This window comes from Garra rufa, chromosome 1 (assembly GCF_049309525.1).
Source record: "Garra rufa chromosome 1, GarRuf1.0, whole genome shotgun sequence".
Classification (NCBI taxonomy): Eukaryota; Metazoa; Chordata; class Actinopteri; order Cypriniformes; family Cyprinidae; genus Garra; species Garra rufa.
In genome coordinates this window covers 97,685,413-97,709,339 of record NC_133361.1, presented here as the reverse complement: position 1 = coordinate 97,709,339, position 23,927 = coordinate 97,685,413, and the positions used below count along the sequence as shown (strand labels likewise).

The window sequence follows — 23,927 nt, the reverse complement described above, 5'->3', positions numbered from 1 at the left end:
CTAGAATCGACTATATTTTATGCAAAAGAAGAATGGAGAATCTTATCGAAAAGATTAAGTACGAGGAAACCAGTTTCAGTGACCATAAGTTTTTATTTTTTATCTTGGACGGGGGTAAAAAGCAACAAGGACCGGGAGTTTGTATTTTAAATACACAGATTTTAAAAGATGAAGGTTATGTATTGAGAGTTAAAGAAATTATAGAGAAGGAAATGAAAAACAAATTGTATAAAGAGGATAAAAGAATATGGTGGGAAAACGTAAAATTTCTAATAAAAAAGTTCTCTATAAAATATTGTAGTTTAACACAGAAGTGTGAAAGGTTCAAAGAAAGAGAAATAAAAGAGAGTATGGAAACGGAATTGAAAAACGATATCAAAGATATAGAAAAGATAAAAGAAATGGAAGAGAAACTGAAAGAAATAGAAGAAAATAAATATGAAGGAGCGAGGCTTAGGATCAAAGCAAAATATGTGGTAGAGGGAGAAAAATGCACAAAGTTTTTTTTTTATTTGGAAAAAAAGAGAGGAAAAGCTGAAACAATAAAAGAAATAAGGGGAAAAAATGGAGAAATTGTAGAAGCAAATGATAAGATCTTAGAGGAAATAAGGTATTTCTATTAGGATTTGTTTAGTGCAAGAGGAGTAGAAAAAGAGGAAGAAGAGAAACTGTTAAAGCTGATAAAAACTAAAGTAAACGAGAAAGATAAAGAAGAGTGTGATCAAGAAATTAGAGAAGAGGAGATCGAAAGAGCAATAGGAGAACTGAATAAAAGGAAAAGCCCAGGAATAGATGGATTGGGAGCTGAGTTTTATGTATGTTTTAAGGGAGTTTTAACAATGATTTTAAATGGGGTTTTTAAAGAGATTTTTGAAAAAGAAGAAATTAATGAAAGAACAGGGATGGGGTTAATGAAATTGATATATAAAAGAAAAGGGGAAAAAGTAGATTTAAAAAAATTTAGACCTATTACGATGCTAAACACGGATCTTAAAATTTTAGCAAAGGTTTTAGCAAACAGATTAAAGGGAGTAATACCGAGTATAATTACGACAAACCAAGCATATGGAGTCAAAGGAAGAGACATTGCGGATATAACAATGAGTATAAGGGATATGATATGGTACATGAAAGAAAAGAAAGAAGAGGGGTATATAATTAGTGTGGATTTTGAAAAGGCTTTTGATAGGGTTGAGCATGAGTATTTATTTGATGTTTTAAGGGAATTTGGTTTTGGAGAGATTTTTTCTAAATGGATTGAGATTTTATATAAAGGTGCGTTAACAAAGATTAAATGTAATGGTTTTTTAACAGATTGTTTTAAAATTACAAGATCGCTTAGACAAGGGTGTCCGCTTTTGGCTCTATTGTATTCACTCGTGGCAGAACCACAGGGACTATTAATAAAACAGAAGAAAGGAATAATAGGAATAGAAATCGAAAATAAAGAGGTAGAGGGGAAAATCTTTCAATATGCTGATGACACGACAATTATAGTTAAAACGAAGGAAAGTGTTAAAGAGGTCATGAAAGCTTTGAATGAATACTGTAGAGGATCAGGAAGTAAAGTAAACGAGGATAAGACAGTGTATATGAGATTTGGCAAAGCTATGGTTGTAACAGATTGTTTTGATTTTAAAGAAGTGGAGGAAATGAAGATTTTAGGAATTTTAATGGGGAAAAATGAAAAGAAAACAAGAGACGAAATGTGGGATCAGCTGATAATGGAGATAGAGCGGAGGTTAAACTTTTGGAAAATGAGAGCACTAAACTTGAAGGGAAAGGTTTTAATATGGAATATCTTAATGATATCTAAAGTATGGTATGTTTTATATGTTACTGATATACCGGTGTGGATTGAAAAGAGGCTAGGAAAACCGCCAAGAATTGCATATAATACGATTCTAGGAGAGGTGAAAAAGGGAGGTTTGAATTTAATGGACGTGGAGCAGCGGAAAAATGCTTTAAGAGTCAAAGTTGTAAAAAAATACTTAAACGAAGAGAATAAAACAGAATGGAAGAAAACAATGAAATACTTTTTGAACAAATGTGGGGATTTTAAAATGGGAGACGACGTATTGTGGATGAAAACTAAAATGTGGATGACTGAAGGACTACCAAATTTTTACCGAGAAATGTTTAGCGCATGGGGAAAGTTTTTATCAAAAATTGAGTATGAACCACGCGGAAGAGAAGCAATTTTAAACCAACCTTTGTTTTTAAATCAAAACGTTTTAAAACAAGGGAAAGAACTGTTTTTTAGGAAATGGATGGGAGTAGGTATCACAAAAATAAGAGATGTCTTATATGAATTTAAAGAAGGCTTTTTAAGTACACAATATATTGTGGACACGATGGAGGAAGCAAAGGAAGAATACAATGTACAGGAATTAGAAAATAAGTATGAAGATATAAAGAATGCAATACCTAAAGAATGGATTGAAAGAGTTAACAATGCAGAAGAAGACTCAAAAGACAAAAACATTTCTGTAAGAGTGGGGGAAAATCTGCATGTGTTTAAAGATTGTACTGTCAGGATCTTATATGCTGTTTTTAGAGATGATTTGTTTAAAGAACCGATTGTAAATAAGTACTGGGAAAGAAAATTCAAAGATTTAAAGAAAGAATGTATATGGAGAAACATGAGAGGGAAATGTGTGGAGATAAAGTTGGAATGTTTAGACATAAAGTGATTTTCACTGACTCTGTTTTATATAAGATTGAAAGAGAACAAACTGCTGTTTGTAAAGTGTGCCAAAAAGAAGTGGAATGGATTTTACACATGTTTTTATACTGTAAAGAATTGGAGGGATTTTTAAAGAAATGTAAAGAAGTGGTTAAAGGTTTAACAGAGGGGTGGGACGAAAATGTAATGGAATGGGACAGAGTGATGATGTTTGGATGGGAAAAGAAGGGAAAAAACAAAAAGTTAATAAACTTATGGATAAGTTTAATGAAAAGTGCAATATGGGAAAGAAGAAATGTGGCTAAAAAAGAAAAAGTGGTTTTAGATGTTTGGACTTTGTTTAAAAGAAAAACAGAACTGTACATTAAAACACTGCATGGGTATTTTAAATGTGAAAACAGATTGAATGAATTTTATACCTCAAGTTTATCAAGTTTTAAAGGATCTTTTGTGGACGCTGCCAGAACGTGAAAACGATTAAATGTGAAAATGATTGTATTTATTTTCTGATTAAATTATTTGGGTTTACAATAACAGTTTTTTTTTCCACGTTTGTTGTGCCTTAAAAGATTTGATGTGGAAACTGACAGAAGATTCTGGAATTATGAATGTATGTATAAGGAATGTGCAGTGAAAATGTTTTGTTTATGAAAAACTTTTACTTTTATTGTATTTTTAATGTTTGAAATTTCTTAATAAAAAAAAAAATGGATAACGCGTCTGACTACGGAACAGAAGATTCTAGGTTCGACTCCTTGCTTGCTATGATTTTATAATATACACTATAATTTTATATGTTAAGTATAATAAAAAAAATTAAAAAAAACTAACACAACCATACCTGTAGTATTGCGAGAACCACTGTCAATTGAATTGCTCTCTCAGTCGAAAATGGCCTCTACGCAAAGGTTTTCTGTCAGTGAGATTTTGTCACAGGTGTTTTACAGTGAAAGTTGGGGGGTGTTTCAGAGTGTTGTTAAGTAATCAACAAAGACATCAATTACTTTAAGCAACGGTAAACTTTCGTCACCACAACAGAAGACCCGCCTCTCCATTCAATCGATTGGACAATGGAAAAGAACGCGAATGACGCTGGGCATTTTTGCGCTCAGAGTTGATTTTTTTTTTTCCACTTCAGGCGCTCAGAGCGCTCCTGGAAAAACGTGAGGCGCCGGGGGCGCATAAACAGCGCGCAGAGCGCTCACTGCCAACAGAAAACCATTCAAAACAGGTGCCTCCAACGCCAAAAACGCGTTCGGTGTGATCGCCGCCTAATCCAAATTTTTGCGTAATGCAGTTTAAAATCTTTTTTTTTTTACACGGACAAGGCTTTCACTGACCAGTTCCGCTATGGTCTAGCGGTCAGGATTCCTGGTTTTCACCCAGGCAGCCCGGGTTCGACTCCCGGTATTGGAAGGCGGGCTTTTCTTTGCTTCCCTCTTCAAAACGGTCCGCAAGTCTTTCTGCGTCGAAAGCCATTTTTTGGCCAGCAGTCGAGCTGCAGAAATATAATAGGCCGAGGTTGGGACCTCACAGATCCGTGCCTTCGATAGCTCAGCTGGTAGAGCTGAGGTTGGGCATTTTTCCGCTCAGAGTTGATTTTTTTTTTTCAACTTCAGGCGCAAAAACGTGAGGTGCCGGGGGCGCATAAACAGAGCGCAGAGCGCTCACTGCCAGCGGAAAACCATTCAAAACAGGCGCCTCCAACGGCAAAAACGAATTCGGTGTGATCGCCGCCTAATCCAAATTTTTAATAGGCCGAGGTTGGGACCTCACAGACCCGTACCTTCGATAGCTCAGCTGGTAGAGCAGAGGACTGTAGGCAGGAGAGTTGGACATCCTTAGGTCGCTGGTTTGACTCCGGCTCGAAGGAGGTAGTTTTTCACGTGCCCACCTTTTTTTTTTGGGGGGGGGCATCTGAAAGCGACCAACAGAGCTTGATTTCACAGTTCGCCGTTGGGGGGAGGGGGAAAAAAGCGCATTGCCTGACCGGGAATCGAACCCGGGCCGCGGCGGTGAGAGTGCCGAATCCTAACCACTAGACCAACAGGGAAGAGCATATCTAACGCGGGCCGGCTAATAAAATGAGAACAAGCAGACAGCAATACATGCTTCTGTCACGTCGAAAACCAACAAGTCGGGCGCAAGCACGAGGTATCCTAGACGGTGGGCCAGTGGCGCAATGGATCACGTGTCTGACTACGGATCAGAAGATTCTAGGTTCGACTCCTGGCTGGCTCGCTCTCTGCTTTTTGCATGATGTAGTATGGTTTTGATGTCACGGGCTTGCCGAAATGTTGCCCTATTCCTACGTGCCACCCGGACTCTGAGGAAAAGTTGGACACGAAATTAAATCCGAACTAGCCAAAAATCAGCAACTTACCCGGTTAAAAGCGTGTCTCAGTTTCATCGTTAATCTCATGATTTTTTCATTTCTGTACCTTGACAGACCGGCGATAGGCTGTTTTTCCTCGAGATAACGGTTACAATGTAAGACCATGCTTGTTTTTTCAAATGCGTGGCGTGAGTATTTTTGGAATCCTTTTTTTACCAGGAAAAGGCTTCCGCTGACCAGTTCCCTTATGGTCTAGCGGTCAGGATTCCTGGTTTTCACCCAGGCGGCCCGGGTTCGACTCCCGGTATGGGAAGGCGGGCTCCTCTTTGCTACCGGTCAGGAGATAACGGTTACAATGCAAGACCACACTTGTTTTTTCGAATGCGTGGCGTGAGTATTTTTGGAATCTTTTTTTTTACCCGGACAAGGCTTCCGCTGACCAGTTCCCACAAAATGAAATCCGAACTAGCCAATAATCAGCAACTTATCCGGTTAAAAACGCGTCTCAGTTTCATTGTTAATCTCATGATTTTTTCATTTCTATACCTTGACAGACCGGCGATAGGCTGTTTTTCCTTGAGATAACGGTTACAATGCAAGACCACGCTTGTTTTTTCGAATGCGTGGCGTGAGTATTTTTGTAATCTTTTTTTTTACCCGGACAAGGCTTCCGCTGTCCTGTTCCCACGAAATGAAATCCGAACTAGCCAATAATCAGCAACTTACCCGGTTAAAACCGCGTCTCAGTTTCATTGTTAATCTCATGATTTTTTCATTTCTGTACCTTGACAGACCGGTGATAGGCTGTTTTTCCTTGAGGTAACGGTTACAATGCAAGACCACGCTTGTTTTTTCAAATGCGTGGGGTGAGTATTTTTGGAATCTTTTTTTTACCCGGACAAGGCTTCCGCTGACCAGTTCACATATGGTCTAGCGGTCAGGATTCCTGGTTTTCACCCAGGCGGCCCGGGTTCGACTCCCGGTATGGGAAGGCGGGCTCCTCTTTGCTACCGGTCAGGAGATAACGGTTACAATGCAAGACCACGCTTGTTTTTTCGAATGCGTGGCGTGAGTATTTTTGGAATCTTTTTTTTTTACCCGGACAAGGCTTCCGCTGACCAGTTCCCACGAAATGAAATCCGAACTAGCCAATAATCAGCAACTTACCCGGTTAAAACCGCGTCTCAGTTTCATTGTTAATCTCATGATTTTTTCATTTCTGTACCTTGACAGACCGGCGATAGGCTGTTTTTCCTTGAGATAACGGTTACAATGCAAGACCACGCTTGTTTTTTCAAATGCGTGGCGTGAGTATTTTTGTAATCTTTTTTTTCTTTCGGTTAACCCTCTGGGGCCTGAGGTGTTTTGGGGCCCTGAAGAAGTTTTGACATGCCCTGACATTTGTGCTTTTTTCAGTATCTTAAAAACATATGAATGGTTAAAGTCAGATTACATTGTAATCAGCACATATTGGGCTACAATAATATGCAAGCAACATTAATGTGCATGTTTGTATTTTTGAGAAAACTATGTTTATGCGTGGTTATTGAAAATCTAAAGTTTTGAAGTCACTGAAATAAGGCCATGAAGCACATACAGGACATTTCTTTACAAGACTTTAGATAATTGGATGTCGTAGGCTAGAATTTTTTCAACCAAATGATGTGAAAATCATCTCGTTCACTCGTTCAGAGAAAACAATATATTGATTTAAATTTTATAAAACATGTTTTATGATCGAAAGGGATTATTCATAGGTGTGGCAATGACCCATGAATATTTAGCAATTCACACCTGAGAGACAAAAGAGCCCTCCCTAATGGCCCCATCAATGACTGACTTGACTATAGCAGGTAAGGAAACAATGTGAGAAGATTCAGAGAATGGAGTTTTAGATTATTTTTATTTACTATCACTGTATAAACAAAACATACATAATGAAGGTCCAAGACACATTATTGAGCTCCCTCATCTTACCACACAGATGTGCACAGACTTTGTGGCATTTCTGAAAACTTTGTGTGCCCTTAAAAAAATACAAAAAAAGTCAAAAACTTGTTTTACACTAGAATATCAGTGTAGTTGAATATCTCAAGTTTCTAGTGCTCTCAGAGGAAAACAGTTTGAAGGGACTCATGGGAAAGAGGGCAGGATTCATCTTTTGAGCAGGTTTGAGATCACTACAAAAACAAAACAAACCAAAAATCATATCAGGATCATCTGTCAGAATACAGTCTATACTCTAGAATATCTAAGAAACTAATAATTATCGTTTAGCACTATATTACTAATAAACGTGATGTAAACAGACATTCAGTGTAAGCACTCATATTACTTTTACACTGTTATACAATAAAATAAATAAATAAAGTATGATTCTACATTCATAAAGATATCGTCATTTGCATCTCACAGTCATAATCACATCGTTTTTCTAGAACATTATAAATATCCTGCCATTGTAAGAGATGCAATGCAATCAAACGTACTTCATAATGTTTCATTTGATAAAGTCAGGAATTTTAGTTTGGAATAAGCCTAACTAGTAAAATGTGTACATGTTTTGTAAATAACAGCGAAAGCTAATAGGAAAATGAAAGTAAGACTTACTCATATAAATGTCTCCTCCTGCTGGGTTTGCGTCGCATCGCGTCCTTCTTAGGATTGAGGTAAATATAAGTCTTATTCCTCACTGCATATCTTCATTCAGTAACAAACTTTAACCAAGATGAACTTGAAGTCATGTTGCTTTGTTGCGGTGATGTGGGAGTTTCCTCACGTACAGATACTCCGGTCCTTGCCGAGCTAGTAGCACATGGCTAATTTGCATGGCAAAAGATTTCGATAGTGGGCGCGGTCACATTAGAGATAATTAGTTGGAACTGGATAGACTAGACATCTCCTTTGTTTCATATAGATTAATTTATCACAGATTATTTGTTTTTGATAAAACTTACTTCGTTTAAAAGCATAAATCTCAAGCTTTCAGTAGATACCACTTTTATGTTTGTGTGCTAAATATTCACCGTGTTTGAATGATATAAGTGACGCATTTCTAAAAGCAGTTCACGGAGACAGAGAAAACAGAAATCACCCTGTTTGTTTTCTTTATTCTAAATAAAAAAACACAACTTTCTGCTGTTCTTGTGAGTGTGCACAAATAAAAGTACACGCTTTACAGTTTCCATTGATGTATATCTCTAATGTGTATGACTTAAACCGACAGAGCATTTTTAGTGTCTTTTGCTCTGATCTTAAAAAAAGTAGGTTGGTCACGCCGGCGTGACCGTCGGCCCCAGGGGGTTAAAACCGCGTCTCAGTTTCATTGTTAATCTCATGATTTTTTCATTTCTGTACCTTGACAGACCGGCGATAGGCTGTTTTTCCTTGAGATAACGGTTACAATGCAAGACCACGCTTGTTTTTTAAATGCGTGGCGTGAGTATTTTTGGAATCTTTTTTTTTACCCGGACAAGGCTTCCCCTGACCACTTCCCATATGGTCTAGCGGTCAGGATTCCTGGTTTTCACCCAGGTGGCCCGGGTTCGACTCCCGGTATTGGAAGGCGGGCTCCTCTTTGCTACCGGTCAGGATTCCTGGTTTTCACCCAGGCGGCCTGGGTTCGACTCCCGGTATGGGAAGGCGGGCTCCTCTTTGCCACCGGTCAGGAGATAACGGTTACAATGCAAGACCACGCTTGTTTTTTCGATTGCGTGGCGTGAGTATTTTTGGAATCTTTTTTTTTTACCCGGACAAGGCTTCCGCTGACCAGTTCCCACAAAATGAAATCCGAACTAGCCAATAATCAGCAACTTACCCGGTTAAAACCGCGTCTCAGTTTCATTGTTAATCTCATGATTTTTTCATTTCTGTACCTTGACAGACGGGTGATAGGCTGTTTTTCCTTGAGATAACGGTCACAATGCAAGACCACACTTGTTTTTTCGAATGCGTGGCGTGAGTATTTTTGGAATCTTTTTTTTTACCCGGACAAGGCTTCCACTGACCAGTTCCCATATGGTCTACCGCCAGGATTCCTGGTTTTCACCTAGGTGGCTCGGGTTCGACTCCCGGTATTGGAAGGTGGGCTCCTCTGTGCTTCCCTCTATGAAAAAGGGCCACACGTCTTCCTGCGTCGAAAGCCGTTTTTTGGCCAGCAGTCGAGCTGCAGAAACCTAATAGGCCGAGGTTGTGACCCCACAGACCTGCGCCTTCGATAGCTCAGCTGGTAGAGCGGAGGACTGTAGGAGGAGCGTTGGCAATCCTTAGGTCGCTGGTTCGACTCCGGCTCGAAGGAGGTTGTTTTTCACGTGCCCACCTTTTTTGGGGGGGCCGGCCTTCTGAAAGCAGCCAACAGAGCTTGATTTCACAGTCCGCCATTGGGGGGGAGGGGGGGCAAAAGAGTTTTCCCAGACCGGGAATCGAACCCGGGCCACGGCGGTGAGAGCGCCGAATCCTAACCACTAGACCACCAGGGAAGAGCCGATCAAATGCTGGCCTGCTAATAACATGAGAACAAGCAGACAGCAATACAGGCTTCTGTCACGTCGAAAACCAACGAGTCGGGCTGCAAGCACGAGGATCCCCAGGCGGTGAGCCAGTGGCGCAATGGATAACGCGTCTGACTACGGATCAGAAGATTCTAGGTTCAACTCCTGGCTGGCTCGCTCTCTGATTTTTGCGTAATGCAGTTTGGTTTTGATGTCACAGGCTTGTCGAATTGTTGCCCTATTCCTACGTGCCACCCCGGCTTTGAGAAAAAGTTGTACACGAAATGGAATCAAAACTAGCCAATAATCAGCAACTTACCCGGTTAAAACCGCGTCTCAGTTTCATTGTTAATCTCATGATTTTTTCATTTCTGTACCTTGACAGACGGGCGATAGGCTGTTTTTCCTTGAGATAACGGTCACAATGCAAGACCACACTTGTTTTTTCGAATGCGTGGCGTGAGTATTTTTGGAATCTTTTTTTTTACCCGGACAAGGCTTCCACTGACCAGTTCCCATATGGTCTACCGCCAGGATTCCTGGTTTTCACCTAGGTGGCTCGGGTTCGACTCCCGGTATTGGAAGGTGGGCTCCTCTGTGCTTCCCTCTATGAAAAAGGGCCACACGTCTTCCTGCGTCGAAAGCCGTTTTTTGGCCAGCAGTCGAGCTGCAGAAACCTAATAGGCCGAGGTTGTGACCCCACAGACCTGCGCCTTCGATAGCTCAGCTGGTAGAGCGGAGGACTGTAGGAGGAGCGTTGGCAATCCTTAGGTCGCTGGTTCGACTCCGGCTCGAAGGAGGTTGTTTTTCACGTGCCCACCTTTTTTGGGGGGGCCGGCCTTCTGAAAGCAGCCAACAGAGCTTGATTTCACAGTCCGCCATTGGGGGGGAGTGAAACTGTTTTTCCTTGAGATAATGGTCACAATGCAAGACCACACTTGTTTTTTCGAATGCGTGGCGTGAGTATTTTTGGAATCTTTTTTTTTACCTGGACAAGGCTTCCACTGACCAGTTCCCATATGGTCTACCGCCAGGATTCCTGGTTTTCACCTAGGTGGCCCGGGTTCGACTCCCGGTATTGGAAGGTGGGCTCCTCTGTGCTTCCCTCTACGAAAAAGGGCCACACGTCTTCCTGCGTCGAAAGCAGTTTTTTGGCCAGCAGTCGAGCTGCAGAAACCTAATAGGCCGAGGTTGTGACCCCACAGACCTGCGCCTTCGATAGCTCAGCTGGTAGAGCGGAGGACTGTAGGAGGAGCGTTGGCAATCCTTAGGTCGCTGGTTCGACTCCGGCTCGAAGGAGGTTGTTTTTCACGTGCCCACCTTTTTTGGGGGGGCCGGCCTTCTGAAAGCAGCCAACAGAGCTTGATTTCACAGTCCGTCATTGGGGGGGAGGGGGGGCAAAAGAGTTTTCCCAGACCGGGAATCGAACCCGGGCCACGGCGGTGAGAGCGCCGAATCCTAACCACTAGACCACCAGGGAAGAGCCGATCAAATGCTGGCCTGCTAATAACATGAGAACAAGCAGACAGCAATACAGGCTTCTGTCACGTCGAAAACCAACGAGTCGGGCTGCAAGCACGAGGATCCCCAGGCGGTGAGCCAGTGGCGCAATGGATAATGCGTCTGACTACGGATCAGAAGATTCTAGGTTCAACTCCTGGCTGGCTCGCTCTCTGATTTTTGCGTAATGCAGTTTGGTTTTGATGTCACAGGCTTGTCGAATTGTTGCCCTATTCCTACGTGCCACCCCGGCTTTGAGAAAAAGTTGTACACGAAATGAAATCCGAACTAGCCAATAATCAGCAACTTACCCGGTTAAAACCGCGTCTCAGTTTCATTGTTAATCTCATGATTTTTTCATTTCTGTACCTTGACAGACGGGTGATAGGCTGTTTTTCCTTGAGATAACGGTCACAATGCAAGACCACACTTGTTTTTTCGAATGCGTGGCGTGAGTATTTTTGGAATCTTTTTTTTTACCCGGACAAGGCTTCCACTGACCAGTTCCCATATGGTCTACCGCCAGGATTCCTGGTTTTCACCTAGGTGGCTCGGGTTCGACTCCCGGTATTGGAAGGTGGGCTCCTCTGTGCTTCCCTCTATGAAAAAGGGCCACACGTCTTCCTGCGTCGAAAGCCGTTTTTTGGCCAGCAGTCGAGCTGCAGAAACCTAATAGGCCGAGGTTGTGACCCCACAGACCTGCGCCTTCGATAGCTCAGCTGGTAGAGCGGAGGACTGTAGGAGGAGCGTTGGCAATCCTTAGGTCGCTGGTTCGACTCCGGCTCGAAGGAGGTTGTTTTTCACGTGCCCACCTTTTTTGGGGGGGCCGGCCTTCTGAAAGCAGCCAACAGAGCTTGATTTCACAGTCCGCCATTGGGGGGGAGGGGGGGCAAAAGAGTTTTCCCAGACCGGGAATCGAACCCGGGCCACGGCGGTGAGAGCGCCGAATCCTAACCACTAGACCACCAGGGAAGAGCCGATCAAATGCTGGCCTGCTAATAACATGAGAACAAGCAGACAGCAATACAGGCTTCTGTCACGTCGAAAACCAACGAGTCGGGCTGCAAGCACGAGGATCCCCAGGCGGTGAGCCAGTGGCGCAATGGATAACGCGTCTGACTACGGATCAGAAGATTCTAGGTTCAACTCCTGGCTGGCTCGCTCTCTGATTTTTGCGTAATGCAGTTTGGTTTTGATGTCACAGGCTTGTCGAATTGTTGCCCTATTCCTACGTGCCACCCCGGCTTTGAGAAAAAGTTGTACACGAAATGGAATCAAAACTAGCCAATAATCAGCAACTTACCCGGTTAAAACCGCGTCTCAGTTTCATTGTTAATCTCATGATTTTTTCATTTCTGTACCTTGACAGACGGGCGATAGGCTGTTTTTCCTTGAGATAACGGTCACAATGCAAGACCACACTTGTTTTTTCGAATGCGTGGCGTGAGTATTTTTGGAATCTTTTTTTTTACCCGGACAAGGCTTCCACTGACCAGTTCCCATATGGTCTACCGCCAGGATTCCTGGTTTTCACCTAGGTGGCTCGGGTTCGACTCCCGGTATTGGAAGGTGGGCTCCTCTGTGCTTCCCTCTATGAAAAAGGGCCACACGTCTTCCTGCGTCGAAAGCCGTTTTTTGGCCAGCAGTCGAGCTGCAGAAACCTAATAGGCCGAGGTTGTGACCCCACAGACCTGCGCCTTCGATAGCTCAGCTGGTAGAGCGGAGGACTGTAGGAGGAGCGTTGGCAATCCTTAGGTCGCTGGTTCGACTCCGGCTCGAAGGAGGTTGTTTTTCACGTGCCCACCTTTTTTGGGGGGGCCGGCCTTCTGAAAGCAGCCAACAGAGCTTGATTTCACAGTCCGCCATTGGGGGGGAGTGAAACTGTTTTTCCTTGAGATAATGGTCACAATGCAAGACCACACTTGTTTTTTCGAATGCGTGGCGTGAGTATTTTTGGAATCTTTTTTTTTACCTGGACAAGGCTTCCACTGACCAGTTCCCATATGGTCTACCGCCAGGATTCCTGGTTTTCACCTAGGTGGCCCGGGTTCGACTCCCGGTATTGGAAGGTGGGCTCCTCTGTGCTTCCCTCTACGAAAAAGGGCCACACGTCTTCCTGCGTCGAAAGCAGTTTTTTGGCCAGCAGTCGAGCTGCAGAAACCTAATAGGCCGAGGTTGTGACCCCACAGACCTGCGCCTTCGATAGCTCAGCTGGTAGAGCGGAGGACTGTAGGAGGAGCGTTGGCAATCCTTAGGTCGCTGGTTCGACTCCGGCTCGAAGGAGGTTGTTTTTCACGTGCCCACCTTTTTTGGGGGGGCCGGCCTTCTGAAAGCAGCCAACAGAGCTTGATTTCACAGTCCGTCATTGGGGGGGAGGGGGGGCAAAAGAGTTTTCCCAGACCGGGAATCGAACCCGGGCCACGGCGGTGAGAGCGCCGAATCCTAACCACTAGACCACCAGGGAAGAGCCGATCAAATGCTGGCCTGCTAATAACATGAGAACAAGCAGACAGCAATACAGGCTTCTGTCACGTCGAAAACCAACGAGTCGGGCTGCAAGCACGAGGATCCCCAGGCGGTGAGCCAGTGGCGCAATGGATAATGCGTCTGACTACGGATCAGAAGATTCTAGGTTCAACTCCTGGCTGGCTCGCTCTCTGATTTTTGCGTAATGCAGTTTGGTTTTGATGTCACAGGCTTGTCGAATTGTTGCCCTATTCCTACGTGCCACCCCGGCTTTGAGAAAAAGTTGTACACGAAATGAAATCAAAACTAGCCAATAATCAGCAACTTACCCGGTTAAAACCGCGTCTCAGTTTCATTGTTAATCTCATGATTTTTTCATTTCTGTACCTTGACAGACCAGCGACAGGCTGTTTTTCCTTGAGATAACGGTTACAATGCAAGACCACGCTTGTTTTTTCAAATGCGTGGCTTGAGTATTTTTGGAATCTTTTTTTTTACCCAGACAAGGCTTCCCCTGACCACTTCCCATATGGTCTAGCGGTCAGGATTCCTGGTTTTCACCCAGGTGGCCCGGGTTCGACTCCCGGTATTGGAAGGCGGGCTCCTCTTTGCTACCGGTCAGGATTCCTGGTTTTCACCCAGGCGGCCTGGGTTCGACTCCCGGTATGGGAAGGCGGGCTCCTCTTTGCCACCGGTCAGGAGATAACGGTTACAATGCAAGACCACGCTTGTTTTTTCGATTGCGTGGCGTGAGTATTTTTGGAATCTTTTTTTTTTACCCGGACAAGGCTTCCGCTGACCAGTTCCCACAAAATGAAATCCGAACTAGCCAATAATCAGCAACTTACCCGGTTAAAACCGCGTCTCAGTTTCATTGTTAATCTCATGATTTTTTCATTTCTGTACCTTGACAGACGGGCGATAGGCTGTTTTTCCTTGAGATAACGGTCACAATGCAAGACCACACTTGTTTTTTCGAATGCGTGGCGTGAGTATTTTTGGAATCTTTTTTTTTACCCGGACAAGGCTTCCACTGACCAGTTCCCATATGGTCTACCGCCAGGATTCCTGGTTTTCACCTAGGTGGCTCGGGTTCGACTCCCGGTATTGGAAGGTGGGCTCCTCTGTGCTTCCCTCTATGAAAAAGGGCCACACGTCTTCCTGCGTCGAAAGCCGTTTTTTGGCCAGCAGTCGAGCTGCAGAAACCTAATAGGCCGAGGTTGTGACCCCACAGACCTGCGCCTTCGATAGCTCAGCTGGTAGAGCGGAGGACTGTAGGAGGAGCGTTGGCAATCCTTAGGTCGCTGGTTCGACTCCGGCTCGAAGGAGGTTGTTTTTCACGTGCCCACCTTTTTTGGGGGGGCCGGCCTTCTGAAAGCAGCCAACAGAGCTTGATTTCACAGTCCGCCATTGGGGGGGAGGGGGGGCAAAAGAGCTTTCCCTGACCGGGAATCGAACCCGGGCCGCGGCGGTGAGAGCGCCAAATCCTAACCACTAGACCACCAGGGAAGAGCCGATCAAATGCTGGCCTGCTAATAACATGAGAACAAGCAGACAGCAATACAGGCTTCTGTCACGTCGAAAACCAACGAGTCGGGCTGCAAGCACGAGGTTCCCCAGGCGGTGGGCCAGTGGCGCAATGGATAACGCGTCTGACTACGGATCAGAAGATTCTAAGTTCGACTCCTGGCTGGTTCGCTCTCTGATTTTTGCGTAATGCAGTTTGGTTTTGATGTCACAGGCTTGCCGAATTGTTGCCCTATTCCTACGTGCCACCCCGGCTTTGAGAAAAAGTTGTACACGAAATGAAATCAAAACTAGCCAATAATCAGCAACTTACCCGGTTAAAACCGCGTCTCAGTTTCATTGTTAATCTCATGATTTTTTAATTTCTGTACCTTGACGGACCGGCGACAGGCTGTTTTTCCTTGAGATAACGGTTACAATGCAAGACCACGCTTGTTTTTTCAAATGCATCGCGTGAGTATTTTTGGAATCTTTTTTTTACCCAGACAAGGCTTCCCCTGACCACTTCCCATATGGTCTAGCGGTCAGGATTCCTGGTTTTCACCCAGGTGGCTCGGGTTTGACTCCCGGTATTGGAAGGCGGGCTCCTCTTTGCTACCGGTCAGGATTCCTGGTTTTCACCCAGGCGGCCTGGGTTCGACTCCCGGTATGGGAAGGCGGGCTCCTCTTTGCTACCGGTCAGGAGATAACGGTTACAATGCAAGACCACGCTTGTTTTTTCGATTGCGTGGCGTGAGTATTTTTGGAATCTTTTTTTTTTACCCGGACAAGGCTTCCGCTGACCAGTTCCCACAAAATGAAATCCGAACTAGCCAATAATCAGCAACTTACCCGGTTAAAACCGCGTCTCAGTTTCATTGTTAATCTCATGATTTTTTCATTTCTGTACCTTGACAGACCGATGATAGGCTGTTTTTCCTTGAGATAATGGTCACAATGCAAGACCACACTTTTTTTTTCGAATGCGTGGCGTGAGTATTTTTGAAATCTTTTTTTTTACCTGGACAAGGCTTCCACTGACCAGTTCCCATATGGTCTACCGCCAGGATTCCTGGTTTTCACCTAGGTGGCCCGGGTTCGACTCCCGGTATTGGAAGGTGGGCTCCTCTGTGCTTCCCTCTACGAAAAAGGGCCACACGTCTTCCTGCGTCGAAAGCCGTTTTTTGGCCAGCAGTCGAGCTGCAGAAACCTAATAGGCCGAGGTTGTGACCCCACAGACCTGCGCCTTCGATAGCTCAGCTGGTAGAGCGGAGGACTGTAGGAGGAGCGTTGGCAATCCTTAGGTCGCTGGTTTGACTCCGGCTCGAAGGAGGTTGTTTTTCACGTGCCCACCTTTTTTGGGGGGGCCGGCCTTCTGAAAGCAGCCAACAGAGCTTGATTTCACAGTCCGCCATTGGGGGGGAGGGGGGGCAAAAGAGCTTTCCCTGACCGGGAATCGAACCCGGGCCGCGGCGGTGAGAGCGCCGAATCCTAACCACTAGACCACCAGGGAAGAGCCGATCAAATGCTGGCCTGCTAATAACATGAGAACAAGCAGACAGCAATACAGGCTTCTGTCACGTCGAAAACCAACGAGTCGGGCTGCAAGCACGAGATTCCCCAGGCGGTGGGCCAGTGGCGCAATGGATAACGCGTCTGACTACGGATCAGAAGATTCTAGGTTCGACTCCTGGCTGGCTCGCTCTCTGATTTTTGCGTAATGCAGTTTGGTTTTGATGTCACAGGCTTGCCGAATTGTTGCCCTATTCCTACGTGCCACCCCGGCTTTGAGAAAAAGTTGTACACGAAATGAAATCAAAACTAGCCAATAATCAGCAACTTACCCGGTTAAAACCGCGTCTCAGTTTCATTGTTAATCTCATGATTTTTTAATTTCTGTACCTTGACGGACCGGCGACAGGCTGTTTTTCCTTGAGATAACGGTTACAATGCAAGACCACGCTTGTTTTTTCAAATGCGTCGCGTGAGTATTTTTGGAATCTTTTTTTTACCCAGACAAGGCTTCCCCTGACCACTTCCCATATGGTCTAGCGGTCAGGATTCCTGGTTTTCACCCAGGTGGCCCGGGTTCGACTCCCGGTATTGGAAGGCGGGCTCCTCTTTGCTACCGGTCAGGATTCCTGGTTTTCACCCAGGCGGCCTGGGTTCGACTCCCGGTATGGGAAGGCGGGCTCCTCTTTGCTACCGGTCAGGAGATAACGGTTACAATGCAAGACCACGCTTGTTTTTTCGATTGCGTGGCGTGAGTATTTTTGGAATCTTTTTTTTTTACCCGGACAAGGCTTCCGCTGACCAGTTCCCACAAAATGAAATCCGAACTAGCCAATAATCAGCAACTTACCCGGTTAAAACCGCGTCTCAGTTTCAATGTTAATCTCATGATTTTTTCATTTCTGTACCTTGACAGACCGATGATAGGCTGTTTTTCCTTGAGATAATGGTCACAATGCAAGACCACACTTGTTTTTTCGAATGCGTGGCGTGAGTAATTTTGGAATCTTTTTTTTTACCCGGACAAGGCTTCCACTGACCAGTTCCCATATGGTCTACCGCCAGGATTCCTGGTTTTCACCTAGGTGGCCCGGGTTCGACTCCCGGTATTGGAAGGTGGGCTCCTCTGTGCTTCCCTCTACGAAAAAGGGCCACACGTCTTCCTGCGTCGAAAGCCGTTTTTTGGCCAGCAGTCGAGCTGCAGAAACCTAATAGGCTGAGGTTGTGACCCCACAGACCTGCGCCTTCGATAGCTCAGCTGGCAGAGCGGAGGACTGTAGGAGGAGCATTGGCAATCCTTAGCTCGCTGGTTCGACTCCGGCTCGAAGGAGGTTGTTTTTCACGTGCCCACCTTTTTGGGGGGGCCGGCCTTCTGAAAGCAGCCAACAGAGCTTGATTTCACAGTCCGCCATTGGGGGGGAGGGGGGGCAAAAGAGCTTTCCCTGACGGGGAATCGAACCCGGGCCGCGGCGGTGAGAGCGCCGAATCCTAACCACTAGACCACCAGGGAAGAGCCAATTTAATGCTGGCCTGCTAATATCATGAGAACAAGCAGACAGCAATACAGGCTTCTGTCACGTCGAAAACCAACGAGTCGGGCTGCAAGCACGAGGTTCCCCAGGCGGTGGGCCAGTGGCGCAATGGATTACGCATGTGACTACGGATCAGAAGATTCTAGGTTCGACTCCTGGCTGGCTCGCTCTCTGATTTTTGCGTAATGCAGTTTGGTTTTGATGTCACAGGCTTGTCGAATTGTTGCCCTATTCCTACGTGCCACCCCGGCTTTGAGAAAAAGTTGTACACGAAATGAAATCAAAACTAGCCAATAATCAGCAACTTACCCGGTTAAAACCGCATCTCAGTTTCATTGTTAATCTCATGATTTTTTCATTTCTGTACCTTGACAGACCGGCGACAGGCTGTTTTTCCTTGAGATAACGGTTACAATGCAAGACCACGCTTGTTTTTTCAAATGCGTGGCTTGAGTATTTTTGGAATCTCTTTTTTTACCCAGACAAGGCTTCCCCTGACCACTTCCCATATGGTCTAGCGGTCAGGATTCCTGGTTTTCACCCAGGTGGCCCGGGTTCGACTCCCGGTATTGGAAGGCGGGCTCCTCTTTGCTACCGGTCAGGAGATAACGGTTACAATGCAAGACCACGCTTGTTTTTTCGATTGCGTGGCGTGAGTATTTTTGGAATCTTTTTTTTTTACCCGGACAAGGCTTCCGCTGACCAGTTCCCACAAAATGAAATCCGAACTAGCCAATAATCAGCAACTTACCCGGTTAAAACCGCGTCTCAGTTTCATTGTTAATCTCATGATTTTTTCATTTCTGTACCTTGACAGACGGGCGATAGGCTGTTTTAACTTGAGATAAAGGTCACAATGCAAGACCACACTTGTTTTTTCGAATGCGTGGCGTGAGTATTTTTGGAATCTTTTTTCTTACCCGGACAAGGCTTCCACTGACCAGTTCCCATATGGTCTACTGCCAGGATTCCTGGTTTTCACCTAGGCGGCTCGGGTTCGACTCCCGGTATTGGAAGGTGGGCTCCTCTGTGCTTCCCTCTATGAAAAAGGGCCACACGTCTTCCTGCGTCGAAAGCCGTTTTTTGGCCAGCAGTCGAGCTGCAGAAACCTAATAGGCCGAGGTTGTGACCCCACAGACCTGCGCCTTCGATAGCTCAGCTGGTAGAGCGGAGGACTGTAGGAGGAGCGTTGGCAATCCTTAGGTCGCTGGTTCGACTCCGGCTCGAAGGAGGTTGTTTTTCACGTGCCCACCTTTTTTGGGGGGGCCGGCCTTCTGAAAGCAGCCAACAGAGCTTGATTTCACAGTCCGCCATTGGGGGGGAGGGGGGGCAAAAGAGCTTTCCCTGACCGGGAATCGAACCCGGGCCGCGGCGGTGAGAGCGCCAAATCCTAACCACTAGACCACCAGGGAAGAGCCGATCAAATGCTGGCCTGCTAATAACATGAGAACAAGCAGACAGCAATACAGGCTTCTGTCACGTCGAAAACCAACGAGTCGGGCTGCAAGCACGAGGTTCCCCAGGCGGTGGGCCAGTGGCGCAATGGATAACGCGTCTGACTACGGATCAGAAGATTCTAGGTTCGACTCCTGGCTGGTTCGCTCTCTGATTTTTGCGTAATGCAGTTTGGTTTTGATGTCACAGGCTTGCCGAATTGTTGCCCTATTCCTACGTGCCACCCCGGCTTTGAGAAAAAGTTGTACACGAAATGAAATCAAAACTAGCCAATAATCAGCAACTTACCCGGTTAAAACCGCGTCTCAGTTTCATTGTTAATCTCATGATTTTTTAATTTCTGTACCTTGACGGACCGGCGACAGGCTGTTTTTCCTTGAGATAACGGTTACAATGCAAGACCACGCTTGTTTTTTCAAATGCGTCGCGTGAGTATTTTTGGAATCTTTTTTTACCCAGACAAGGCTTCCCCTGACCACTTCCCATATGGTCTAGCGGTCAGGATTCCTGGTTTTCACCCAGGTGGCTCGGGTTTGACTCCCGGTATTGGAAGGCGGGCTCCTCTTTGCTACCGGTCAGGATTCCTGGTTTTCACCCAGGCGGCCTGGGTTCGACTCCCGGTATGGGAAGGCGGGCTCCTCTTTGCTACCGGTCAGGAGATAACGGTTACAATGCAAGACCACGCTTGTTTTTTCGATTGCGTGGCGTGAGTATTTTTGGAATCTTTTTTTTTTACCCGGACAAGGCTTCCGCTGACCAGTTCCCACAAAATGAAATCCGAACTAGCCAATAATCAGCAACTTACCCGGTTAAAACCGCGTCTCAGTTTCATTGTTAATCTCATGATTTTTTCATTTCTGTACCTTGACAGACCGATGATAGGCTGTTTTTCCTTGAGATAATGGTCACAATGCAAGACCACACTTGTTTTTTCGAATGCGTGGCGTGAGTATTTTTGGAATCTTTTTTTTTACCTGGACAAGGCTTCCACTGACCAGTTCCCATATGGTCTACCGCCAGGATTCCTGGTTTTCACCTAGGTGGCCCGGGTTCGACTCCCGGTATTGGAAGGTGGGCTCCTCTGTGCTTCCCTCTATGAAAAAGGGCCACACGTCTTCCTGCGTCGAAAGCCGTTTTTTGGCCAGCAGTCGAGCTGCAGAAACCTAATAGGCCGAGGTTGTGACCCCACAGACCTGCGCCTTCGATAGCTCAGCTGGTAGAGCGGAGGACTGTAGGAGGAGCGTTGGCAATCCTTAGGTCGCTGGTTCGACTCCGGCTCGAAGGAGGTTGTTTTTCACGTGCCCACCTTTTTTGGGGGGGCCGGCCTTCTGAAAGCAGCCAACAGAGCTTGATTTCACAGTCCGCCATTGGGGGGGAGGGGGGGCAAAAGAGCTTTCCCTGACCGGGAATCGAACCCGGGCCGCGGCGGTGAGAGCGCTAAATCCTAACCACTAGACCACCAGGGAAGAGCCGATCAAATGCTGGCCTGCTAATAACATGAGAACAAGCAGACAGCAATACAGGCTTCTGTCACGTCGAAAACCAACGAGTCGGGCTGCAAGCACGAGGTTCCCCAGGCGGTGGGCCAGTGGCGCAATGGATAACGCGTCTGACTACGGATCAGAAGATTCTAGGTTCGACTCCTGGCTGGCTCGCTCTCTGATTTTTGCGTAATGCAGTTTGGTTTTGATGTCACAGGCTTGCCGAATTGTTTCCCTATTCCTACGTGCCACCCCGGCTTTGAGAAAAAGTTGTACACGAAATGAAATCAAAACTAGCCAATAATCAGCAACTTACCCGGTTAAAACCGCGTCTCAGTTTCATTGTTAATCTCATGATTTTTTAATTTCTGTACCTTGACGGACCGGCGACAGGCTGTTTATCCTTGAGATAACGGTTACAATGCAAGACCACGCTTGTTTTTTCAAATGCGTCGCGTGAGTATTTTTGGAATCTTTTTTTTACCCAGACAAGGCCTCCCCCCACCACTTCCCATATGGTCTAGCGGTCAGGATTCCTGGTTTTCACCCAGGTGGCCCGGGTTCGACTCCCGGTATTGGAAGGCGGGCTCCTCTTTGCTACCGGTCAGGATTCCTGGTTTTCACCCAGGCGGCCTGGGTTCGACTCCCAGTATGGGAAGGCGGGCTCCTCTTTGCTACCGGTCAGGAGATAACGGTTACAATGCAAGACCACGCTTGTTTTTTCGATTGCGTGGTGTGAGTATTTTTGGAATCTTTTTTTTTTACCCGGACAAGGCTTCCGCTGACCAGTTCCCACAAAATGAAATCCGAACTAGCCAATAATCAGCAACTTACCCGGTTAAAACCGCGTCTCAGTTTCAATGTTAATCTCATGATTTTTTCATTTCTGTACCTTGACAGACCGATGATAGGCTGTTTTTCCTTGAGATAATGGTCACAATGCAAGACCACACTTGTTTTTTCGAATGCGTGGCGTGAGTAATTTTGGAATCTTTTTTTTTACCCGGACAAGGCTTCCACTGACCAGTTCCCATATGGTCTACCGCCAGGATTCCTGGTTTTCACCTAGGTGGCCCGGGTTCGACTCCCGGTATTGGAAGGTGGGCTCCTCTGTGCTTCCCTCTACGAAAAAGGGCCACACGTCTTCCTGCGTCGAAAGCCGTTTTTTGGCCAGCAGTCGAGCTGCAGAAACCTAATAGGCCGAGGTTGTGACCCCACAGACCTGCGCCTTCGATAGCTCAGCTGGCAGAGCGGAGGACTGTAGGAGGAGCGTTGGCAATCCTTAGCTCGCTGGTTCGACTCCGGCTCGAAGGAGGTTGTTTTTCACGTGCCCACCTTTTTTGGGGGGGCCGGCCTTCTGAAAGCAGCCAACAGAGCTTGATTTCACAGTCCGCCCTTGGGGGGGAGGGGGGGCAAAAGAGCTTTCCCTGGCCGGGAATCGAACCCGGGCCGCGGCGGTGAGAGCGCCGAATCCTAACCACTAGACCACCAGGGAAGAGCCGATCAAATGCTGGCCTGCTAATAACATGAGAACAAGCAGACAGCAATACAGGCTTCTGTCATGTCGAAAACCAACGAGTCGGGCTGCAAGCACGAGGTTCCCCAGGCGGTGAGCCAGTGGCGCAATGGATAACGCGTCTGACTACGGATCAGAAGATTCTAGGTTCGACTCCTGGCTGGCTCGCTCTCTGATTTTTGCGTAATGCAGTTTGGTTTTGATGTCACAGGCTTGTCGAATTGTTGCCCTATTCCTACGTGCCACCCCGGCTTTGAGAAAAAGTTGTACACGAAATGAAATCAAAACTAGCCAATAATCAGCAACTTACCCGGTTAAAACCGCGTCTCAGTTTCATTGTTAATCTCATGATTTTTTAATTTCTGTACCTTGACGGACCGGCGACAGGCTGTTTTTCCTTGAGATAATGGTTACAGTGCAAGACCACACTTGTTTTTTCGAATGCGTGGCGTGAGTATTTTTGGAATCTTTTTTTTACCCAGACAAGGCTTCCCCTGACCACTTCCCATATGGTCTAGCGGTCAGGATTCCTGGTTTTCACCCAGGCGGCCCAGGTTCGACTCCCGGTATGGGAAGGCGGGCCCCTCTTTGCTACCGGTCAGGATTCCTGGTTTTCACCCAGGCGGCCTGGGTTCGACTCCCGGTATGGGAAGGCGGGCTCCTCTTTGCTACCGGTCAGGAGATAACGGTTACAATGCAAGACCACGCTTGTTTTTTCGATTGCGTGGCGTGAGTATTTTTGGAATCTTTTTTTTTTACCCGGACAAGGCTTCCGCTTACCAGTTCCCACAAAATGAAATCCGAACTAGCCAATAATCAGCAACTTACCCGGTTAAAACCGCGTCTCAGTTTCATTGTTAATCTCATGATTTTTTCATTTCTGTACCTTGACAGACCGATGATAGGCTGTTTTTCCTTGAGATAATGGTCACAATGCAAGACCACACTTGTTTTTTCGAATGCGTGGCGTGAGTATTTTTGGAATCTTTTTTTTTACCCGGACAAGGCTTCCACTGACCAGTTCCCATATGGTCTACCGCCAGGATTCCTGGTTTTCACCTAGGTGGCCCGGGTTCGACTCCCGGTATTGGAAGGTGGGCTCCTCTGTGCTTCCCTCTACGAAAAAGGGCCACACGTCTTCCTGCGTCGAAAGCCGTTTTTTGGCCAGCAGTCGAGCTGCAGAAACCTAATACGCCGAGGTTGTGACCCCACAGACCTGGGCCTTCGATAGCTCAGCTGGTAGAGCGGAGGACTGTAGGAGGAGCGTTGGCAATCCTTAGGTCGCTGGTTCGACTCCGGCTCGAAGGAGGTTGTTTTTCACGTGCCCACCTTTTTTGGGGGGGCCGGCCTTCTGAAAGCGCCCAACAGAGCTTGATTTCACAGTCCGCCATTGGGGGGGAGGGGGGGCAAAAGAGCTTTCCCTGACCGGGAATCGAACCCGGGCCGCG

The 23,927-nt window shown here is 46.4% G+C and overlaps 36 non-coding genes across 36 annotated transcripts; 28 read left to right on the top strand and 8 right to left on the bottom strand.

Moving 5' to 3' along the window:
- Positions 1 to 4,030: 4,030 nt before the first annotated feature.
- trnae-uuc (transfer RNA glutamic acid (anticodon UUC)) lies at positions 4,031 to 4,102 on the top strand. Its single transcript has one exon. It is a non-coding gene; the product is annotated as a tRNA-Glu (tRNA).
- Positions 4,103 to 5,262: 1,160 nt separating this feature from the next.
- On the top strand, positions 5,263 to 5,334 carry trnae-uuc (transfer RNA glutamic acid (anticodon UUC)). The gene has a single exon. It is a non-coding gene; the product is annotated as a tRNA-Glu (tRNA).
- Positions 5,335 to 5,940: 606 nt separating this feature from the next.
- On the top strand, positions 5,941 to 6,012 carry trnae-uuc (transfer RNA glutamic acid (anticodon UUC)). Its single transcript has one exon. It is a non-coding gene; the product is annotated as a tRNA-Glu (tRNA).
- Positions 6,013 to 8,513: 2,501 nt separating this feature from the next.
- Positions 8,514 to 8,585, top strand: trnae-uuc (transfer RNA glutamic acid (anticodon UUC)). Its single transcript has one exon. It is a non-coding gene; the product is annotated as a tRNA-Glu (tRNA).
- Positions 8,586 to 9,231: 646 nt separating this feature from the next.
- trnay-gua (transfer RNA tyrosine (anticodon GUA)) lies at positions 9,232 to 9,318 on the top strand. The gene is given in 2 exon segments: positions 9,232 to 9,268; positions 9,283 to 9,318. It is a non-coding gene; the product is annotated as a tRNA-Tyr (tRNA).
- Positions 9,319 to 9,427: 109 nt separating this feature from the next.
- On the bottom strand, positions 9,428 to 9,499 carry trnae-cuc (transfer RNA glutamic acid (anticodon CUC)). The gene has a single exon. It is a non-coding gene; the product is annotated as a tRNA-Glu (tRNA).
- Positions 9,500 to 9,615: 116 nt separating this feature from the next.
- Positions 9,616 to 9,688, top strand: trnar-acg (transfer RNA arginine (anticodon ACG)). Its single transcript has one exon. It is a non-coding gene; the product is annotated as a tRNA-Arg (tRNA).
- Positions 9,689 to 10,223: 535 nt separating this feature from the next.
- On the top strand, positions 10,224 to 10,310 carry trnay-gua (transfer RNA tyrosine (anticodon GUA)). The gene is given in 2 exon segments: positions 10,224 to 10,260; positions 10,275 to 10,310. It is a non-coding gene; the product is annotated as a tRNA-Tyr (tRNA).
- Positions 10,311 to 10,723: 413 nt separating this feature from the next.
- On the top strand, positions 10,724 to 10,810 carry trnay-gua (transfer RNA tyrosine (anticodon GUA)). Its single transcript is given in 2 exon segments — positions 10,724 to 10,760; positions 10,775 to 10,810. It is a non-coding gene; the product is annotated as a tRNA-Tyr (tRNA).
- Positions 10,811 to 10,919: 109 nt separating this feature from the next.
- Positions 10,920 to 10,991, bottom strand: trnae-cuc (transfer RNA glutamic acid (anticodon CUC)). Its single transcript has one exon. It is a non-coding gene; the product is annotated as a tRNA-Glu (tRNA).
- A 116-nt stretch (positions 10,992 to 11,107) lies between these two features.
- Positions 11,108 to 11,180, top strand: trnar-acg (transfer RNA arginine (anticodon ACG)). Its single transcript has one exon. It is a non-coding gene; the product is annotated as a tRNA-Arg (tRNA).
- Positions 11,181 to 11,715: 535 nt separating this feature from the next.
- trnay-gua (transfer RNA tyrosine (anticodon GUA)) lies at positions 11,716 to 11,802 on the top strand. Its single transcript is given in 2 exon segments — positions 11,716 to 11,752; positions 11,767 to 11,802. It is a non-coding gene; the product is annotated as a tRNA-Tyr (tRNA).
- A 109-nt stretch (positions 11,803 to 11,911) lies between these two features.
- trnae-cuc (transfer RNA glutamic acid (anticodon CUC)) lies at positions 11,912 to 11,983 on the bottom strand. The gene has a single exon. It is a non-coding gene; the product is annotated as a tRNA-Glu (tRNA).
- A 116-nt stretch (positions 11,984 to 12,099) lies between these two features.
- On the top strand, positions 12,100 to 12,172 carry trnar-acg (transfer RNA arginine (anticodon ACG)). Its single transcript has one exon. It is a non-coding gene; the product is annotated as a tRNA-Arg (tRNA).
- A 535-nt stretch (positions 12,173 to 12,707) lies between these two features.
- trnay-gua (transfer RNA tyrosine (anticodon GUA)) lies at positions 12,708 to 12,794 on the top strand. Its single transcript is given in 2 exon segments — positions 12,708 to 12,744; positions 12,759 to 12,794. It is a non-coding gene; the product is annotated as a tRNA-Tyr (tRNA).
- A 413-nt stretch (positions 12,795 to 13,207) lies between these two features.
- On the top strand, positions 13,208 to 13,294 carry trnay-gua (transfer RNA tyrosine (anticodon GUA)). Its single transcript is given in 2 exon segments — positions 13,208 to 13,244; positions 13,259 to 13,294. It is a non-coding gene; the product is annotated as a tRNA-Tyr (tRNA).
- Positions 13,295 to 13,403: 109 nt separating this feature from the next.
- trnae-cuc (transfer RNA glutamic acid (anticodon CUC)) lies at positions 13,404 to 13,475 on the bottom strand. Its single transcript has one exon. It is a non-coding gene; the product is annotated as a tRNA-Glu (tRNA).
- A 116-nt stretch (positions 13,476 to 13,591) lies between these two features.
- On the top strand, positions 13,592 to 13,664 carry trnar-acg (transfer RNA arginine (anticodon ACG)). Its single transcript has one exon. It is a non-coding gene; the product is annotated as a tRNA-Arg (tRNA).
- Positions 13,665 to 14,000: 336 nt separating this feature from the next.
- On the top strand, positions 14,001 to 14,072 carry trnae-uuc (transfer RNA glutamic acid (anticodon UUC)). Its single transcript has one exon. It is a non-coding gene; the product is annotated as a tRNA-Glu (tRNA).
- A 646-nt stretch (positions 14,073 to 14,718) lies between these two features.
- trnay-gua (transfer RNA tyrosine (anticodon GUA)) lies at positions 14,719 to 14,805 on the top strand. The gene is given in 2 exon segments: positions 14,719 to 14,755; positions 14,770 to 14,805. It is a non-coding gene; the product is annotated as a tRNA-Tyr (tRNA).
- Positions 14,806 to 14,914: 109 nt separating this feature from the next.
- Positions 14,915 to 14,986, bottom strand: trnae-cuc (transfer RNA glutamic acid (anticodon CUC)). The gene has a single exon. It is a non-coding gene; the product is annotated as a tRNA-Glu (tRNA).
- Positions 14,987 to 15,102: 116 nt separating this feature from the next.
- On the top strand, positions 15,103 to 15,175 carry trnar-acg (transfer RNA arginine (anticodon ACG)). Its single transcript has one exon. It is a non-coding gene; the product is annotated as a tRNA-Arg (tRNA).
- Positions 15,176 to 16,424: 1,249 nt separating this feature from the next.
- On the bottom strand, positions 16,425 to 16,496 carry trnae-cuc (transfer RNA glutamic acid (anticodon CUC)). Its single transcript has one exon. It is a non-coding gene; the product is annotated as a tRNA-Glu (tRNA).
- A 116-nt stretch (positions 16,497 to 16,612) lies between these two features.
- On the top strand, positions 16,613 to 16,685 carry trnar-acg (transfer RNA arginine (anticodon ACG)). Its single transcript has one exon. It is a non-coding gene; the product is annotated as a tRNA-Arg (tRNA).
- A 335-nt stretch (positions 16,686 to 17,020) lies between these two features.
- trnae-uuc (transfer RNA glutamic acid (anticodon UUC)) lies at positions 17,021 to 17,092 on the top strand. The gene has a single exon. It is a non-coding gene; the product is annotated as a tRNA-Glu (tRNA).
- A 1,438-nt stretch (positions 17,093 to 18,530) lies between these two features.
- On the top strand, positions 18,531 to 18,602 carry trnae-uuc (transfer RNA glutamic acid (anticodon UUC)). The gene has a single exon. It is a non-coding gene; the product is annotated as a tRNA-Glu (tRNA).
- Positions 18,603 to 19,171: 569 nt separating this feature from the next.
- Positions 19,172 to 19,258, top strand: trnay-gua (transfer RNA tyrosine (anticodon GUA)). Its single transcript is given in 2 exon segments — positions 19,172 to 19,208; positions 19,223 to 19,258. It is a non-coding gene; the product is annotated as a tRNA-Tyr (tRNA).
- Positions 19,259 to 19,367: 109 nt separating this feature from the next.
- On the bottom strand, positions 19,368 to 19,439 carry trnae-cuc (transfer RNA glutamic acid (anticodon CUC)). Its single transcript has one exon. It is a non-coding gene; the product is annotated as a tRNA-Glu (tRNA).
- A 116-nt stretch (positions 19,440 to 19,555) lies between these two features.
- On the top strand, positions 19,556 to 19,628 carry trnar-acg (transfer RNA arginine (anticodon ACG)). Its single transcript has one exon. It is a non-coding gene; the product is annotated as a tRNA-Arg (tRNA).
- A 1,052-nt stretch (positions 19,629 to 20,680) lies between these two features.
- Positions 20,681 to 20,767, top strand: trnay-gua (transfer RNA tyrosine (anticodon GUA)). The gene is given in 2 exon segments: positions 20,681 to 20,717; positions 20,732 to 20,767. It is a non-coding gene; the product is annotated as a tRNA-Tyr (tRNA).
- A 297-nt stretch (positions 20,768 to 21,064) lies between these two features.
- On the top strand, positions 21,065 to 21,137 carry trnar-acg (transfer RNA arginine (anticodon ACG)). The gene has a single exon. It is a non-coding gene; the product is annotated as a tRNA-Arg (tRNA).
- A 335-nt stretch (positions 21,138 to 21,472) lies between these two features.
- trnae-uuc (transfer RNA glutamic acid (anticodon UUC)) lies at positions 21,473 to 21,544 on the top strand. Its single transcript has one exon. It is a non-coding gene; the product is annotated as a tRNA-Glu (tRNA).
- Positions 21,545 to 22,386: 842 nt separating this feature from the next.
- On the bottom strand, positions 22,387 to 22,458 carry trnae-cuc (transfer RNA glutamic acid (anticodon CUC)). Its single transcript has one exon. It is a non-coding gene; the product is annotated as a tRNA-Glu (tRNA).
- A 116-nt stretch (positions 22,459 to 22,574) lies between these two features.
- On the top strand, positions 22,575 to 22,647 carry trnar-acg (transfer RNA arginine (anticodon ACG)). The gene has a single exon. It is a non-coding gene; the product is annotated as a tRNA-Arg (tRNA).
- Positions 22,648 to 22,982: 335 nt separating this feature from the next.
- trnae-uuc (transfer RNA glutamic acid (anticodon UUC)) lies at positions 22,983 to 23,054 on the top strand. Its single transcript has one exon. It is a non-coding gene; the product is annotated as a tRNA-Glu (tRNA).
- Positions 23,055 to 23,700: 646 nt separating this feature from the next.
- trnay-gua (transfer RNA tyrosine (anticodon GUA)) lies at positions 23,701 to 23,787 on the top strand. Its single transcript is given in 2 exon segments — positions 23,701 to 23,737; positions 23,752 to 23,787. It is a non-coding gene; the product is annotated as a tRNA-Tyr (tRNA).
- The last annotated feature ends 140 nt before the right edge of the window (positions 23,788 to 23,927 follow it).